The sequence below is a fragment of the Callospermophilus lateralis genome, unplaced genomic scaffold, assembly GCF_048772815.1.
Source record: "Callospermophilus lateralis isolate mCalLat2 unplaced genomic scaffold, mCalLat2.hap1 Scaffold_578, whole genome shotgun sequence".
Taxonomy (NCBI): Eukaryota; Metazoa; Chordata; class Mammalia; order Rodentia; family Sciuridae; genus Callospermophilus; species Callospermophilus lateralis.
This window is the reverse complement of record NW_027514514.1, coordinates 721,544-739,655: the sequence shown is the minus strand read 5'-3', so window position 1 is coordinate 739,655 and position 18,112 is coordinate 721,544. Positions and strand designations below refer to the sequence as shown.

Sequence of the window (18,112 nt, the reverse complement as noted above, 5' to 3'; positions counted from 1 at the left end):
ATCATATGATTCATTAAACCCCAGCTATTTTGGTACATGGTTGACTATATAGCTATGAAACTTGAAAACTTCATTACTTTAATTGGCATGATTCCCTTAAGAGGTAGAAATTGAAGCTTATTTATATCTAGTGGTAAACACTATTTGGGGCAGAAATAAATTTAATGAGGAAATTAAATTAATTAGTCCTATAGGACAGTTGCTAACGCAAAGGATGACTCCCAGTCAAAATGCATAATTAGACACCTCTAAACACTTTTGAAGTGATATATTCTACTTTGATTGGATATTATTTGATAATGAAGACTGAAAGAGGAGGAAGTGTTTTTTCACTCTCTAAAGGATATTAAAGATGAAGTAGCCCATCCCTTAATTGGGAAATATAAAGTCTCTAGTTCTGTAGACTGACCTTTAGTGCAATTTAATTTAGATTTTGGATTTAGTACCCATGAAGTAGGAATGGAAACTTTTAATTTACACTTCATTTTTCCAAGGTATTTGAACTAAAAAAAAAAAAACTTGAGAAAGTTTAGTTAAATTTTCCTTATGGGAAAATTCATTTTCAAACACGGATAATAAACACTATCTTACTATTGTATTTTAAAAAATATTTTCCAAACAAAACACTTAAATAAAATTAAAATTATATTAAGAAACCTGGATTAAGTCCTTTTCTTAAACTCACTCAAGCTATTTATTGCACAGCTTTAAATATAAGTAGGTGGTTGGAAAAGAAGAATGATTTACAATATTACTGTGAACTTTAAAAAAAAAAAACCTCAAAGATCAAAAATTTAACTACTATTTGTTTTACAACATTTTTACTAATTATTAGGCTATAATTTATAACAACTAAATAACCCACTGGAGACACTAGATAATGTAATATTAAATCTAAAATTTCAAAATTTTCTTTTACCAAGTAACGTACGCCTTTTTAATGAAGGAAATAAGACTGCTTTATTGTTTAAATACAAATTTGAAATATATCTAAAAAACTAGAGGACAGAGAAAAGTAAACAGAAACCCCTCTCCTCCACTGTCAACTTCTAAGATGCAATTTGAACAGATCCCATTAAACTAGAAACATAAAAATAACACTAATGTTGGGGCTGGGATTGTGGCTCAGAAGTACAGCGCTCCCCTAGCATACATGAGACCCTGGGTTCAATCCTTAGCACCACATAAAAAAAATAAAATAAAATAAAAACACTAATGTTATTTTTAATTGCAAATTTTGAAGTTCTGATAAAACTCAGTAACAAACATGTACTTTTTGTCTTTTATTTTCAAAAACAAGATCATACTGTGCATATTATTTTGTATTCTGCTTTCCCACATTTTTCTTCAGTTTAATACATAGAGTTCTAACTCACTTTTAAAAATAAATGTGTAGTGCTTATACTTTGTCTGAAGAACTATTTCTTATTATAGACTTGTAGTATTTTTTTAATATTAATTCTGAAACACAGATCCTTACAGAAGATCTCTTCTGTGCTATAGTGATGTTTAATGTCTATAGGACAAATTTTCAAGTTGTTTTCATATTTCTATACAGAAAACAATTGACTAAAGATCTTAAATATCTTGAGAGAAGGTTTGGGAATATTTGGAAAAGAAATGTAATAGTAAGCTAATGATTTGAAATCTTAAGAAACCAGAAAAAGAGAATAAAACTAGTATAGAATCTAACATTTCCTAATAGGTGACATGCTACAAACTTAGATGTTTGAAATCAAAAACTATTTCGAATAATTTTTCTTAAGTATTTAATTTTCAATTAAAAATTTAGTTTTTAAATTCACAAAATATTTTAAATTCACAAAATATCTAATATTTCACAAAACTCACTCTCATATACAGTAAGCTATATTACTTGCTGAAAGTCAAAGGATACAGTAATGCGTCAATACGTTGATTGGTTCATGTGAAGAGAAATTTCATTTTGAAATCAATCCACCACTTAAAAAAAACATTTAGAATAAATTAGAATAAATTCAAAGAAAAATTGCCAAAAAATTATAAAATTTTAAGATAATGATTGATATTATTATTCTAAGATAATAATTTCTCATACATAACAAATACAACTAGTCTTTTATTAGAATTAATCTCTTATCCAAAATCAGTGAAATCAAGATAGAAAACTTAGGTGTTTACATTTCTTGGTGGGATGGAGAAAAATTATCAAACATCCTCAAACATTACATGAAGGCAGAAGATTTTTTTCTTAGATACTTGGGCAAGTACCAAAATAAAATGGAAAGAAAAACAAAAGCTCTAGGCCTGTTTCATTGTGTGTTCAGGCAGCTAATGCTAGACTAGGCTGGTTAATATAATTGGAAAGAGACCAGGCTACCAGGCTTGTTAGCCCAATTATAATTCTCTGCATTTTCAATAAAAGAAGCCAAGATGACAGCAATACTGTCATAAATGTCATGTTCAATACCTGTAAGATTTTCCATTGTCAGCACAGTCCAATTATAAATCAATTGTAAAGTGCACATTGCACACCACCCAAAAGTGACTGAAAATTACCTTAAAAATGCAAATTTAACTGTTCATATTTAAAATGGAAAGAAAGGAATTAAAGATATTTTGACCAGAGAAAAGTTTTAGATATGAAATCAACAATTCTTCACTTTTATAATGCAAGTAGCAAGTTGAAATTAGAGCATTACATTGGTTCACACTAGTTTTTCAGACATTATTAGTTATAATGTTAAATTTAGAAATGAAAATAATCATAATATTCATCATGTGAAAACTTGTGCAAATAATGTTTGAAGAAAAATCATCTGAGTAATGAACTTATCCTCACTTTTTACATATGAATGCTGAATAGTTAGATAATATTAGTCATTATATTACTGACACGACTCCCTAAAAATTCTAATACAAAGAATCAAAAAGTAAAAAATTAATTCATCATGTTACCCATTTGGTTAATAAGTCCCATTGAGGAATGTGCTTATCTAGCTATTTATAAGAGGCGTCTCTCTCTTATAAGTGTTTGGAGAATTGGAAACTCTAAAACAATATATCTCAAAATGAATCTCAAGGACTTTGAATAGGACATGGAGGCATGGTTAGGGACAAGACAAATTTTACATGCCTTGAATTTTACCTACATAGTCACACTTCCCCTATTCTTTCATTTCTTATTTCCTATATTAAAATTTACTGTCATATTTTTATCAGTATTTGTGATATGTGTAAAATATAAAATTTACAGGATTTATTGTTGCCTTAAAAGTATTTCTGCAGTCATTTGTTAATGATACATTTAATAAGTAGTCAGTAAAAACATAACTAATGCTTATTTAGAGATAGCTGAAACTAAGATCCATAAATCTTATGGATTGTTTAATTTTATGATTATGTAGAATGTTTTTGAAATATTTTGATATTTTTGTCTTCTGTTTTTGATTATTCCTTTCCTGTGCACAGTAGTAGATAAGGGACCATTATTTCTTTTAAAAATAGGTAATGAATTTTAGAGTTTAGACTAAGGAGAGATAGAGTTTTCTGACATTTGTGATTTAATATTTTGTTGTGTGGGCTGTTTCCTTTGTTCCAAATATATCTGCAATGAGTCAAAACAAAGCAAAACATTGCTATTGGCAGATAGTATAATATAAAGTTTAAAATATGAAAACATTACTTTGAGAGTGCATAGCAAAAAAAAATACAGAAATAAATGAGAATGGCATTGCCACTACTTCCTAGAGGAAATACAATAAAATGAAGGGATCCAAAACATTACAAACTTTAGCTGAGAAAGGACAAATGCTTTTCTCTGTATTATAAAACTCTACAATATCAATTGTACAACTAAAACACCACACTAAATGAACATATGTATTTTAAATCCACTAAGTCAAAATGTTATAATTTGATGTGGCATATTAGTAGTGCTAATCAATACCAGATTATTTTTTATGTCTTTTCAAAAATAGTGTAAATAATTTGAAAAGAGGCAGTATTAGCACATCTACAGTATCAATACCACAATATTAAAGTGTTTCAAGGTATGGAAATAAAAATTGCCTTGTAAAATTAGATAGCCACCTACTTTAATTTCTATTTTTTTGTTTTTTTCCAATCACCTCTACCACAGAGTAAAACACATTTTTTCACTAATTACCTTAAACTTATTTAAAATAACATCTTACTGAACTATCAAGTAGCATCATCTAAACATTAGAATTTTTTTTCCATAAGGCTCATTAATATCAAAAGACTTAGAAAAGTGTGACTTTAATTTAGTTTCACAAGTTTTTATTTTTTAATAACCATACAAATTTCGTACAAGGAAAAAAAGTGTGAAAATGGTGTTCAAAATGTTTTGCAAAATATATTTTCTATTGAAGTTATACCCTGATGGATAAAAAAATTTGATAAGCAGAAATTTCGTTTAATAAAAATAGTTCAACCAAGAAGTATATTAAAAATAATAGAATTAGAAAATTACCATTTTATAATCCCTAATAAATTCTTTTTTAAAAAATATTTATTTATTTTAGTTTTCGGTGGAGACAACATCTTTATTTGTATGTGGTGCTGAGGACCTATCCCAGGCCGCACACATGCCAGGCGAGCGTGCTACCACTTGAGCCACATCCCCAGCCCTAACAAATTCTTATAATTGGGTAATGGTTTCCAGGATTAGAAAAGAAATAACCAACCCCTATGCTTTCTCATAGAAAAACATGACCCACTTAAGTGATTTTGCCAAAATAAACAAACCTGGATAGAATCATGTCTCTGTTTTAAACTTCAGTTGTCCAATAAATGCAGGGTCACAAAATACGTCAAATCAATGTAATTAGTTAGATATTTAATTTTGAAGCCACATAAAATTTTGGCTATTTTTTCACTTATTAAATACATTCCAGGGAAAAATATCAATTGAAGGAAGAACCTGCAAACTGGGGAAGCTGCTCAAGGGTAGAGTCATGCACAAAACCCGAGTTCATTTTCTAGCCATGACAAAAGAAAAGAAGAAAGACGAATCAACCAATTGTCACATGTGGACTTCTTTGGATCCTGATTTGAACACTGGATATTATATTAGGTTAGTGTATTACTAACATTTAGATGAGATAATATTGTAACTGCACTTTTAAAGCCATTATCTGTTTATAAAATTAAATAATTATAACAAGTTATCTGTTATTTCATATTTGTTTCAAAATAATTTTAGAATTTGTAATATTTATTACTTCTTCATAATTATTTAAATGTTTTACATTTTTGATAATAAAAACTGTTTAAAATACTTTATAAATTCAAATAAAAATCTAGGTATATTTTATTTGTAAGTATTATCATTTTCCCTTAATACGATTTAATATGATAATGTGTATTAAACAAAATAGTATTTGTTATCTACATATATTTATATAGGATGCGATCAATTTATCTTGTAAGTAAATTATTTACAGTATGAATAAGTCATATAGGTAACACTGAATTAATTTTATTAAATTATCTTAAAACCATGAAATCTTAGTAATTCATTCTCTCATATAATCATTTTACTTCCAGAAAGATACAATATACAAGCATTGTAAACTTTTAACTACTTTATTCATGTGTATTTTGAGAATTAAATAAAATATATAATTTTTTCTTCTCGATGCTCCTGCAGTCTATAAATTCAAAATTAACTATATCTATCAAAAAATATTATTCAGCATTAATATTTTTCTCTCCACTATTTCTATTCTTCTAACACTGAGTTTACTACTATCTTTTTCTATATTTATTTATTTATTTATTTGCTGTGAAAAATCTCTTTAAATGTCATGAGTCACTGCAACTTCTAAGTCTCTTTCTTACAATTCATACTTTCCTACAGCATATGGCTTTTGCCCCAGTAAGTATAGATACAGATTTTCAAGTCAAAAATAGGATCCAAACTCATGCCTTTAGAGGGTACTATAAAAATAAATGAAAAACCTTAGATATCTCAGCTATATAATATTATGGAAGCCTGGAGAAACTACAAACATAAAAGGGTCTCAATACATAGAGTACATGGACAACCTTTGACATGTATTTTATTTAAGAGTTCACTCTTGCAAGTGTACATTCTATGGGTTTGCAGTTGTATCCTGGTAACTGAAAATGCTTGTTTGAACAATTTTTGAGCCACCAAAAATCTTTTATTGAAATGTAGAATCAGTGGTGAGATGGTACTCAATACTACTAAACCAGGAAACTGTTTTAGAAATATCTAAAACCTATAACTGAACAAAATATATTATTAAAAATTTACTTTATTTCATGTTATTCCCCAGATCCTCAGCAGCCAAATTTAATTGAAAGATTTAATATATGTACTTAATTACATGTTGCCATTTATAGGTACACTATTAGATGGAAGAAGTGTTGATAAACATATCCTTAAAAATAACTCCCAAAATCAGTGAGGTTGGTCACATTTTCTATTTGGGGGCTATAATACCTTGAGAATTTTCTGCTGAATTAGTACCCTAATTAAAATTTTTATTCCCTACTTTATTTCAAAATACATTCCATTTTACTAATTTAAGCGCATGCAAAGTAAATAATATTTCTGTGCCCATATTAGCGGTGGTGAAACAGTAAGGCAATTATATATGTTCACTTGAATACTTTTTTATAAGACTGTTTTACTGAGTTATTTTGGATTTATAGCAAAACTAAGAGGAAAGTACAGGGATTTCCCATATGCTCCCAGTCTCCACAAGTGCATAGCCAAACCTGTCAACTCCCCCAGTGGAGTGGAACATTTCTTACAATGGATGATCCTACATTGACACATCATGATCACCCAAAGTCTGTAGTTTATGTGAGTTCACTCTTGCAAGTGTACATTCTATGGGTTTATAATTGTATCCTGGTAACTGAAAATGCTTGTTTGAGCAATTTTTGAGCAAGCAAAATTCTTTTATTGTCATGTAGAATCAGTGGTGAGATGGTACCCAATAGTAAGAGTTCCCAATCTATGGTTGAAGGTAGTATGAAAAAAATATATAACATAATGTTCTCTCTATGTGTACTGTTGCTTTTGTATGTGTGGATAGGGAACATTATTTTGTGTAACCATATGCACATATAAGTTTTCTGAGTTCTTACTATATCATCGATAATTTAGTACTTTTAATTTTTTTCTAGAAAGAATAATTGCTGGACTCTGTATTAGTGATGACAATTATTTTCAATGAGAGAACCAAAGTATCACCCATTAAAGGTATTTATTGGCTGGTACACTGGTATAAAATGAGATAGTTCCATATGCAGCTAATATAGACTCTAGGGAAATATGTAAAATTCACTAAATTCTATTTAGTGAAGAAATATCACTAAATATAAATAAGTATGAAACTCAGGACCATATGCTATTGATTCGTCTTATCATGCTCAAGCAAATTATCATGAATGATATATAAAGTAAATGTTCTTACATTCCTAATTACTACCTAATGGGTTAAATCTGGAAAAGTTGTGCAAAGAGAGAATGTGGGTAGAAATAATTTTCAAGAGTCTGTCTAATCTCCTTCAATGTGTCTTCAGGTAACACGTTTAAACCCCAGGACATCAAAAGGTAATCATTTTAGCTGGCAAGGTCAAGCTCCTCCATGCATAAGCATATATATCTTAAGAAATGCTTGGTTTTGCCCTCTAGCATATATCTGCAGTGAGGAGCTAGAGCAAGATGAAAGGTGACCTCCAGGATGTTGTGCATCAGCCACCATGTCCAATTCTCTACTGCTACTTCTCTGATCTTGTTGTGACTTTCACTTCAGGTAAAATGATTCCTTAAAACACTATAAGGTCTCGGGCACAGCATACACTAAGGAATGCTGATCCAAGGATCACTTAAATTCTTATTTATTTCCCAAAACTTTTAGAAACCAAATGGAGAGGAATGCACTCATTTAGAAATGTCATTTTTCAAATCCTTTAGACAAGATGGTCAATTATTTTTATTGTAATATACTATGATTAGGTTTCATGACATATAGATGCACTATTCATGTCTTTATAGGTGACAAAACAAGAAATGAGATTATTAATTCAACTATGAACAGATGAATAATTATTAATATTTTGGTAGCAGTGAAAATTTTGTTATGGAGAACATCAGAGGCATCTCCTTTTGGTACAGTCTGCTTTCTACTTAATACCTTTATTCCATATTCATATAGTCAGTGATTTTTGTATAATTTATTTTATTAAGTTAATTAGTTCTGGGACACTAGGAATTATTCTATCTTGATTGATACAGTAATGCTAATCATAAGGTGAATTTTAGGTTATAGACTATGGTTAAACAATATAATCAATATTTTACTGAAGGCATATTGGATGTTGGGCAATTGAGGATCCCCTATAACTACATCTCAATTTGAAATCCACAAAAACAAGCAACACATGTGACATTTTTTAGCAGTATAATACAGTTGTCACAAATGTATTTCAAGACAATTAAAGAGCATGTATTTAGTATGTCATAGTTTGGCCCATCTTATGATCATATGAAAATTTAAAAATACATATTATAAAAATCATGTTAAAAGCTATGTGTAAATTTTATATATATATATATATATATATATATATATATATATATATATATATAATGTTATATATATAAATATGTTATATATGTGATATATATATATATATATCACATATATATATATCATTAAATTTCTGTGAAGTGAATCATGGCACAACTACTGAATCTGCTGAATCATATGGCTCAAGTGGCAGAGTAACCTGCACAGCAGCCTGGACATCTGCCGAACCTTCTCTTATTCTGTGCCCCCACACAAAACCAGCAGCTCTTTAGGTCACTCGGCCTGAATAACACACTCAAACAAGTTTCCTCCAAAATCCTAACTGGTACTAGGCATTGTGCCTTCTTCAGAGTTGTAGGAGGGGCCAGATGTAACAATTTATCCCTCTCCTTAGAAGAGATATCTTACCATGCCCCATACCACTGGACCCTTAGAAATTTCACTAAGGAAGAAGGCCCTTGAATTTTATTTGGATTTATTTCCTAATCAATGTCCTCACTCCTCCAGTAGACATCCTGGGAAGCTGGGAGCTCACTTTGCATTGTATTTAGCCAATAACAGAAGAAGGTTCTGCCTTTGATTTCCAGCAATTTCAGCCCTGCAGCTACAGAGGGCTGGCACACCTAGAAGCACTTAGTCCATTGATGGCGGTGCTTGATCTGGGAATTCCAATCCCCAAGCTCATCCCTTTACTTCACCACTTGATTCACTGACATCAGGAGTAACCAATCAATGTTATTACATTCCTGGGTTTCCTAAAAATGTGTGAGAGTATCATATGCAGAATCACTTAGCTCCTTGCTTCAAATGTAAGTGGTTGATTGGGAGTACCCCAAGGCAGATATTTTATGTATAAACAGTTCTCCCCACAGACTATCAGTGCTTTCTCTCCTACTGGAAACAGCACTGCTGTCTTCAAACCTAATCATATTAGAAAGCCAATTCCAGAAACCCCATAATTAATTCAGAAAAGTCATCCTTAAAACTTTCTTCCTCTACAAACATTCTTAGTTAAAAAATATCTATTATGGGTTATCCAGAGAAAAAGAACCAGTAGGATAAAGAGATATAGATATTTAAAGGTGCTTATTAGGAACTGCCTCAGGGATTATGGATGCCAATAAGTCCCAGGATCTGGAGAAGCAAGAGAGCTAGCTAGGGGTGCGATTCAGTCTGAAGATCTGAGTAAGGGAATGAATGGGGATGGAATGGAAGGAGTGGAGAAAGTAATTGATGTAAGTCCCAGTTCACATTTGAAGGCCCAAAAAGCAGTGGCATGGATATCTGAGAGCAGGAGAGGATGATGTCCCAGTTCTACTCTATTCAGCTCCCAGTGGCTTGGATGATGTCCACACACAATGATGACGATAATCTTTACTCAATTTGCTGATTCAAATGCTTATGTCTTCTGAAAACATTCTTACAGATTCACCTTAAATCATTTTTGGCCAGTTTCTGGGCACACCTCAGCCTGGTTAAGTTATAAATAAAATTTACTCTCGCATCCTTAGACTATAGACCTCTGAACGGCATTCTTGTGCTTTAGTACAATAGCAGATCCATTCCATATATACCTCTGCTTATATCTTCTCGATGAAAGACACTTTTAAGAGTAAATTAAGTGCATATTCATTGCATCAGGGTTTGAGGTTAAATTATCCTGAGCTTAGAAATCCAACAGACCTGGCTGTGAAATCAGCACCCCACCTCTCTTCCTTTGTTCTCATTTGTAAAGTAAGAACAACCCCTACCAAACTCCTGGGAGGATTGTATGCCAGTAACCTAACAGAAATGTGGGGGCTTCTAGTAATCCCCCAGGAGTTTCCACTGCAAACTGCATGTGGACAGAAATAGTGGGGACTGACTTGAAACCCTCATTTCATCAGCTCAGTCTAAGAAGGGAAACTGGTAACAGTTTTTTTCAACAGTAAGATCCTGTTTAAAAGGCACAGGAGCAAGAGAAGATTGGGCATTAATGTGATGGTAAGAACACCCGTGTGGTGGATCCAAGCCTACACCAGGAGATTGGGCTGGCACGCTTAGAACTGGGGTGAAGACTGGGTATGGATACCACAAGTAAGAACTACCTCTCACTGTTACTACAGCTTCACTATGTTGAACTTAGAGCTTGAAAATGACAACAGGCTACACTGTGACTCTAAGTTACAGAAGACAAGAGCAAAAGTCTTCAAAAGGACTTCTGAACATAACATTTGTCCTTGAAATGGGGAGAGGAAGTGGTGGTTTTAACTTAATATTGGCGCTAAAGTCCAAGGGTTAAAGCTGCTTGTTCACTCCCTCAACTCCTCTTTCTGTGCCACAAGCCTGCACTGTATCTCTCCACTGCCCTGAACACCATCACATGCCACATGTTCATGTAAGTTGTCTTTTCCAGCAGAATGCAGGTTCCTAATAGCCAACGCTCAATTTGGCCACATGAATTCCTAGTGCCCAGAACCAAATTTAAATACATTGTTATTGGATAACAATGTTATCCAATATCCAATATCAATAGTTACAATTATACCACATTTGTTAAAAATGAATTTACCTTCTTTTAAATGTTAGTTAGGTTTATGCAGAAAAACAAAACTCTATATAATTCACTAATATGACTATGGGACCCGTATTTTAAAATAACATCAGAGAAATTAAAAAGTATATGCCCTGGTTCTTAGATATAACTTCACCTTAATATGATATGATGCTTCTCTGCTCTTAGAAGCCAAAATACATATGCTTTGATTATGTAACTAATGTAAATAAGTCTTTCTCCCCATGACCTGGCCATCTTTGATATAAACAAAAAAGGATACTCTTCCAAGGAAAATGCAATGCTATGTACATTCTGTACTTTTGATAGTGCTTTATTTTTTTTCCAGAAAATAAAGCTGTGAAGTTAAATAGATTTTTTAATGACATTCTAGAATTTTCTATTCAAGACTTGATGATATAGTACACATTTTACAGGTTTAATTACCTATATTATCCTTAAAAATAAAAGACTTCCAGAAAATAAAGCTGTGAAGTTAAATAGATTTTTTAATGACATTCTAGAATTTTCTATTCAAGACTTGATGATATAGTACACATTTTACAGGTTTAATTACCTATATTATCCTTAAAAATAAAAGACTTAAGGAGCTTCCCATGTGTAACTTCAATTTCTCTATGTCACTTTCCTCTACATCCCCAAGTTTTCATTAAAGCTCAACCAATTCTGCCAGGCAGAAAAGATCTCTCTGCTTTTAGAACCTCCAAGCTGCTTAGAGTGAGAGCAAGCACAATTAGTGTCAAATCATTTGGCACCCCAGAGTAACACACATCAAATGATTCATGAGAACCAGGATCACAACTGAAAAGCAGGACCATAACTGCACTGTGAACCAGCTCAGTGAGCCCTAGTGCTCCTCTGAGATTAGCCACATAACCCAAGGTATCCCTTTATCTCGATACACTCAATAGTCTCCTTTATAGTATAGCAGATAACTTTCCAACTCTAGGTTTATAAATCTTATAATCAGGACTTTTTAGAATTCCTTATTATAAAGAATGGATTCAATCTTTGGTTTTGGGCAGACTGGAGTTCCAGCTCTGAGCCAAGAGCAGAGCTAGTGCTAGTCTTACTCACTGATGCTCAACTCATCCATAAATGTAGGAGAAAATACCAACTTAAGTCTGTTAAGGAAAAAAAAGACATTTATAGCAGATCAAAAATGAAGGCATTGTCAGGTGAAGTGGCACATGCCTGGAAGACTGCAAATTTGAGGCCAGCCTCCACAACTTAGCAAACCCTATCTCAAAATAAAAAATATAAAAAAAGGCTGGAGATGTGGCTCCAGGGTTAAGCAATCCTAATTTCAATCACTGGTACTAAAAGTAAATAATTGTATAATACTGATAATTTCACAAAGCTATTTATTACTAGTTATGAGAGATTTCTTTATTGTATGTTGTGAAGATAAAACTTTTTTTATTTTACAAGCTTCTAAGCCCTTTCTGTGTTCTTCAAAGGAAAAAAAAGAACCAACCTCACATGATCCCTTGTCAAAAGCTTACTAAGGCAGTAATTCTGATCATGCCCTTTTACTATCATCAATCATGGGATACTTTCATATACCAAATGACAATGCTGATTCATTTGCTCAGGAATAACACAGTCCCATCACACTCTAACATCAAAAATATTAGCAATCCAACCTAAGCTGCTCTATGGATTGTGAGCTTTCCTGTGTTCCTGTGGTCCTATAGAAAGATGATCATCACAGCATCACAGGTAGCAAGGAACATTCAGGTCCAGGATTGTCATCTTTCAACCCCAAGTAGGTTACCAGAAAAAATGAGCTTAAGTGGACATCTCAGGCTACTCTCTCTGTATTTATAATCATCCTCTAAATTTCTCCATCATCTGTTTCAGTGCCTCTTAAACTTCAATGGGTATTAAATTTATCTGTAGATGGGCTATGCTAGCTTAAATGAACAAACCTGTATAAATAAGTTCCTAAACTAAGCTTCTAAAATATACTTGACTAACCACACATCTCTGGACACTTGTTCTAATCCTTTAAATATGTGGATCACTAAAGTGAACTTTACTATAAGGTAGGACAGAGGCTGTTAAAAGAAGGAGAAATAGGTTTAAATAATCCTAAAGTGTGAGTTAATTGTCTCAAAGCAAGATTGCATTTATTTTTTCTCTTTAGATCTGAGTACAGCCAAGTATAAGAAATAAACAGTAAGCATCCAGAAATGTACATGGCTAGATTGTTATAGCCTGTAGGAAGACTATTATCCCAAAATTCAAGCAGAAGGGGAAAAAAAGGCAGATTTTTTTCCAACATGTGTCTATTTCCTTTTTATTCTAAGATTGGAAAAGAAACAAGGGGGTATCCATATTCAACTGGCCTATTAGCTACAGCTTGGGCAGATATCCCTCTCGGTTATCTTCAACTCAAATCTACTTAGTGTGTTTTCTTACTAGGGATAGCCATTGATCCTAGATAGTCCTATATCCTCATTTCTCTTATCTTAAAATAAAAATCTTTCCTAATGTGATTTCCCCTTTAAGAAGGCAGATTATTAACATGAAAAAAAAAATCCACTTTCAAGAACTTTGTATTTTTTTCATATATAAAATTAAATTTATAATATTTAGTGGCAAGGAATTAAATCACAGTAAATGTTTAAGTAATTTACCTACTGACTTCAAGGACCAAATAACTTCTGTAAACCTAAGCTCTTTCCAAAGGAAGAGGTGGAACATCACCTCAACATTTCCTACAGAGGCTTGCTGTGAAGCTGTCAGAGATGTCCATATTGAACAGTCCTACCATCTTTACATTTCCAAATTCAGCAATGACTTGTTATACAGATTTGAGAGGTTACCACCGAGGAGAAAAAGACTGAATGATTAAAATATCAAATTAAGAGAGAAGTTCCTGTCACCCTTATTATGAGATTTAAAAAGGAAAGAAGAGGGTTGGGCCTGCTGAGGGTAGGGAAAGTTTCTTCAGTTTCAGAAGGGATGAAATGATGATCTACATAAAGTAAAAGTCTACTAGCACTCACTTTCACATACCTTTGCTTTTTTTTTAACCTTTAAAAGCAGCATAGCTACCTAAATGTCTCTTCACATTTTTACTTTTGATTCTCCTTATTATTCCTATCTAGTGAAATAGCAACATATTATTTTCAGAGAAGTCCTGAACATATATTTTCAAACATCATAATGCCTCTTGGGTTATAATGATAATTTTCAGAGATGAATTACATTAACATACACTATCATTAAAACACACATTTACACATCTCAAAAGAACTTTATAGACCTGGAAAAAAATTTACACAGATCCTCAGAAATATTTGCTCTGAAAAAAAAAAAACAGTGAACTTGACTTACTTGTATTGATCAGAAATTGATTTGGCACACCAGGATGATCTACATTATGTATTGCACTAGCAAAAATTGCTGCAAGAATCTCCAAATCTCTAAACACAGCCTGGGAAATCAGATAATATCAATATTACTATTATATAAGGATATGAATAAAAAGTATTAACAAAATGACAAATGACTTCCTAGAATTTAGATGGAAAACAAACCTTCAAAATATATTATTCACCATGTATTATGAACAGACTTTTAGATAATGAGGTACCTATAAATTTTTTAAGCATAATTCTGGAAGAAAATATTTCAACTTCATTATATCTGAGGATCATTATACTTTTTAAAAAATCAGAAGAAAGAGTGTCTTAATAAGACATGGGAAATTCTTTTCTTGGATCCAAATCAGGATTTCTCAACCACAGCACTGTTCCCATTTTGTGTCAGGTCACACTATGTGTGATGATGTCCTGTACCGGTACATTATAGATACTTAGAAGAATTCTTGGCTTGACCCATGACATGCCAGTAGCATATATAAACAAAAATGTGATAGTTTTGACAACCAAAAATTTCTCCAGGCATTCCAAGTGTCACTAGAAGTTTAGGGAGGGGAGAATAGGGGGCAAGAAATCATCTATAGTTGAAAACCACTCATCTGAATGATGAGGTATTAATACAATTTCATACTGAGAACAATGCAAACTATATCCAAAAAGAGAATCTTTCCCAAAAATGATTAAGGAAATAAAATTGCTTTAGTAAACACTTAGCAGAATAACATCTTAGGATTTAAAAAAAATATTTTTTCCTAATAAATTCTATGGAAAATATCAATGCATTCACTGTTTACATTATATAAATTAATCATTCTTTGAACTCTAACTTAAAAAGTCATTAAATGAATTTCCAGAAAAAAAAAACAAAAGTCCAGATGTGCATTGTGACATGTCCACTGGATCATTTCAAAAGAAGAAATATAAACAGATGAATCCCTAAATCTCTGACCCAGTTTTACAGACAAATTCATCAAAGCTGCAACTGTTTTATTAACCACAACATTTCTCCCCTGTAAGTCAACATATTTCCAATAAAGCCAATTACTGTGTGCATCACAAATTCCTCAGTTTGAAAGTTTAAGACACTCATGAATGGCAAGTTAGTGTTCTTAAAGTTTTTAAAAACAGATTTACCTCCAAAGCAGGTGTAGACAGTAGCACATGAGTGGACTGGACAACATCTGCAGCATGTATGTTGTTATGATAGGCCACATCAGCATGGTAATGGTCTTCAAGGGTCATAAGGTATGTAATTAGAGTGTCTACTGGAATTTTAAATGTTTTTAACAAATCCCGTTGCTGTAGGAGAAGATATCCTTGTAACATTTTTGTCTTTATATTTTTTTAAAAAAATGTTTCACACAGAATGTTAAAACAAAAAACAAACCACTCCCCCCTCACACACACACAAAAAAAAAAAAAAACAAAAAAAAAAACACCAGGGCTTCCTACAGATGACTCAGAAACAGAAATAGCACTTTCCCATGTTCAGTAAGAGAAATGCAAATATTTGGGAAGATCTAGGAACTTATGGGACAATATCAGAGTTGAGTTGTCCTTCTGGAGGACAATACTGCTTTATCCAAACCTAAGGTCTCAGGAATTTACTGCCTACTATAAAAGCTTCAGTATCCCATGACCATGGAGGCTCCAGCGCTGGAGCACCATTGCCTCAGCCCCACCAGCTCCAACCTCATTCTAGAACTGGAGTTTCCCATTCCAGTCCCAGTGTATCAGTAACAGACTCAAATTCTCATTTAAATCTCACTTTGAGCTGAGGCAAGGGCTCCACAAGAAAAAGTAGTAGATATGGAAAAGGTAATAGCAGCCAAAAAAGTGATTAAAGAAATTATGTTCTGAGGTTAGTCTGAAGGGAAGTTACTCACTTTTTAAAGTTAGCACTCCATTCCCTATGCAAGTCAGGGTCGCGAAGATGAATCTTAAGCTGTTGTTTTAATGAATTGCTTCGTTCTCCCATATCACATCTTTTTCTTAGATGGAAAAAAAACCAAAAAATAAAATTTATTTGTGTTTTATCCACACTCCACATTTCTATACCTTTATTTGTCCCTTGGAAAAAGGAACAGATAAGGGAAAAGATACTATCAAAATGAACAACAATAAAAAAGGGTGAGGGGGGCTGGGGTTGTGGCTCAGCAGCACAGCATTTGCCTAGCATTTGGGAGACCCTGGGTTGATCCTCAGGACCACATAAAAAAGAATAAACAAAATAAAGGTATTGTGTCCAACTACAACTAAAATATAAATACTTTAACAAAATTGTGACTGATAAGGAAGACAAAATGCATACACTTTTCATAGACTCAACAGTCAGTCCCTGCACAAAAGAGATGTGATAGAACTGCTATACCTGAAATATGGTGTGCATGATAACAGTCAGAGGCCGGTTACCAGACAACTCAGCTATTCTGAAAACATGAAGACCCCATTTGTTTACATCTTCTAGTTCCTTGCATTGAAAAATGACATCAAATAATTAGAAAGTGGAAGAACATGAGGCAATGAAACACAAATATTTAAAAATCTAAAAAATTGTTAGATATTTTTAAACAATGACTCATTTTAAATATAAGCAATATACCATAAAAATAAAAGCAAACTTTAGGAAAATTTACTTAAATGTACTGAAAACAGAGTAGCATTGCTTAGATCATAATTTTGACAACACATCATGTTTACAGATTTTGAATATTTGAATATCAATCTCAAAGCATTTCTTCAATGGGTAATATTTACTCACAGAAACTTAACTATTCTTCTACAACCCAGAAGAGATGATAGACTTCTAACTTCTTCAGACCAAAAATCAAATGAAAATGCAAAAAAGTAAGAAATGTGTACTAAACCACCTGTCTAAATCCACATATTAATAAATTCAAATAACTGAAAGAGCTTTATAATGTGCTTTTCCATTTTCAAAACAAACTCATATAAATTAATGAACTTTTCCATCTATTTAAAAGAGAAGAAATCAAAATTCATGCAAAACATCACTGCATACTTATGATTACGCTCTCTGAAATTATCTTACCTTGGCCAGAACATCTTCTTGTTCTGTTTTGACTCCAAAACTTGGGATACTTGAATTAGTCAGACTAGAACTATGCATCAATTTCTTGACTCCACTGATATGAGACATTGGCCTTTTCTTTTTCTCTTTTTCCTTCTGATGTGGAGAAGGAATTTCCACTTCATGTTGCTTATCTTAAGAAATTTAGAAAATGTTCTACAATTATTATGAATTCTACTTTTAAAAAAACATGCATAATTAGGCAGGATATAATTAATCACTGGGAAATATTTACAAATTATACTTTTCTAATAGAATTGAATATTTATATTTATAGAATTGAATATTTATAATTTGATGGAAACTTGATATCCTCACACACAAAATTAATAAACTAATTAATATCAAATGTGTCCAATGGTTACTTCCTGATATATCACCCAATGAAAAAATCATGCAAGACTTAATCATGATAGCAGACTCACAGAAAGTACAATTCTTGATTATTTGCTCTGTTCACCAACTCCATTACTTTATGACAATAACCTAGAGGCTTGAAACT

At 32.2% G+C, this 18,112-nt stretch overlaps 1 long non-coding RNA gene across 1 annotated transcript in view; it reads right to left on the bottom strand.

Annotated features, from left to right (window-relative positions):
* LOC143640710 (uncharacterized) overlaps positions 1 to 14,517 on the bottom strand; it is an 87,305-nt gene extending 72,788 nt beyond the window's left edge. Inside the window, exon 1 of the long non-coding RNA XR_013155086.1 lies at positions 14,473 to 14,517. This is a non-coding gene — a long non-coding RNA (uncharacterized LOC143640710). The remainder of the gene's footprint in view (positions 1 to 14,472) is intronic.
* Between the last annotated feature and the right edge of the window lie 3,595 nt (positions 14,518 to 18,112).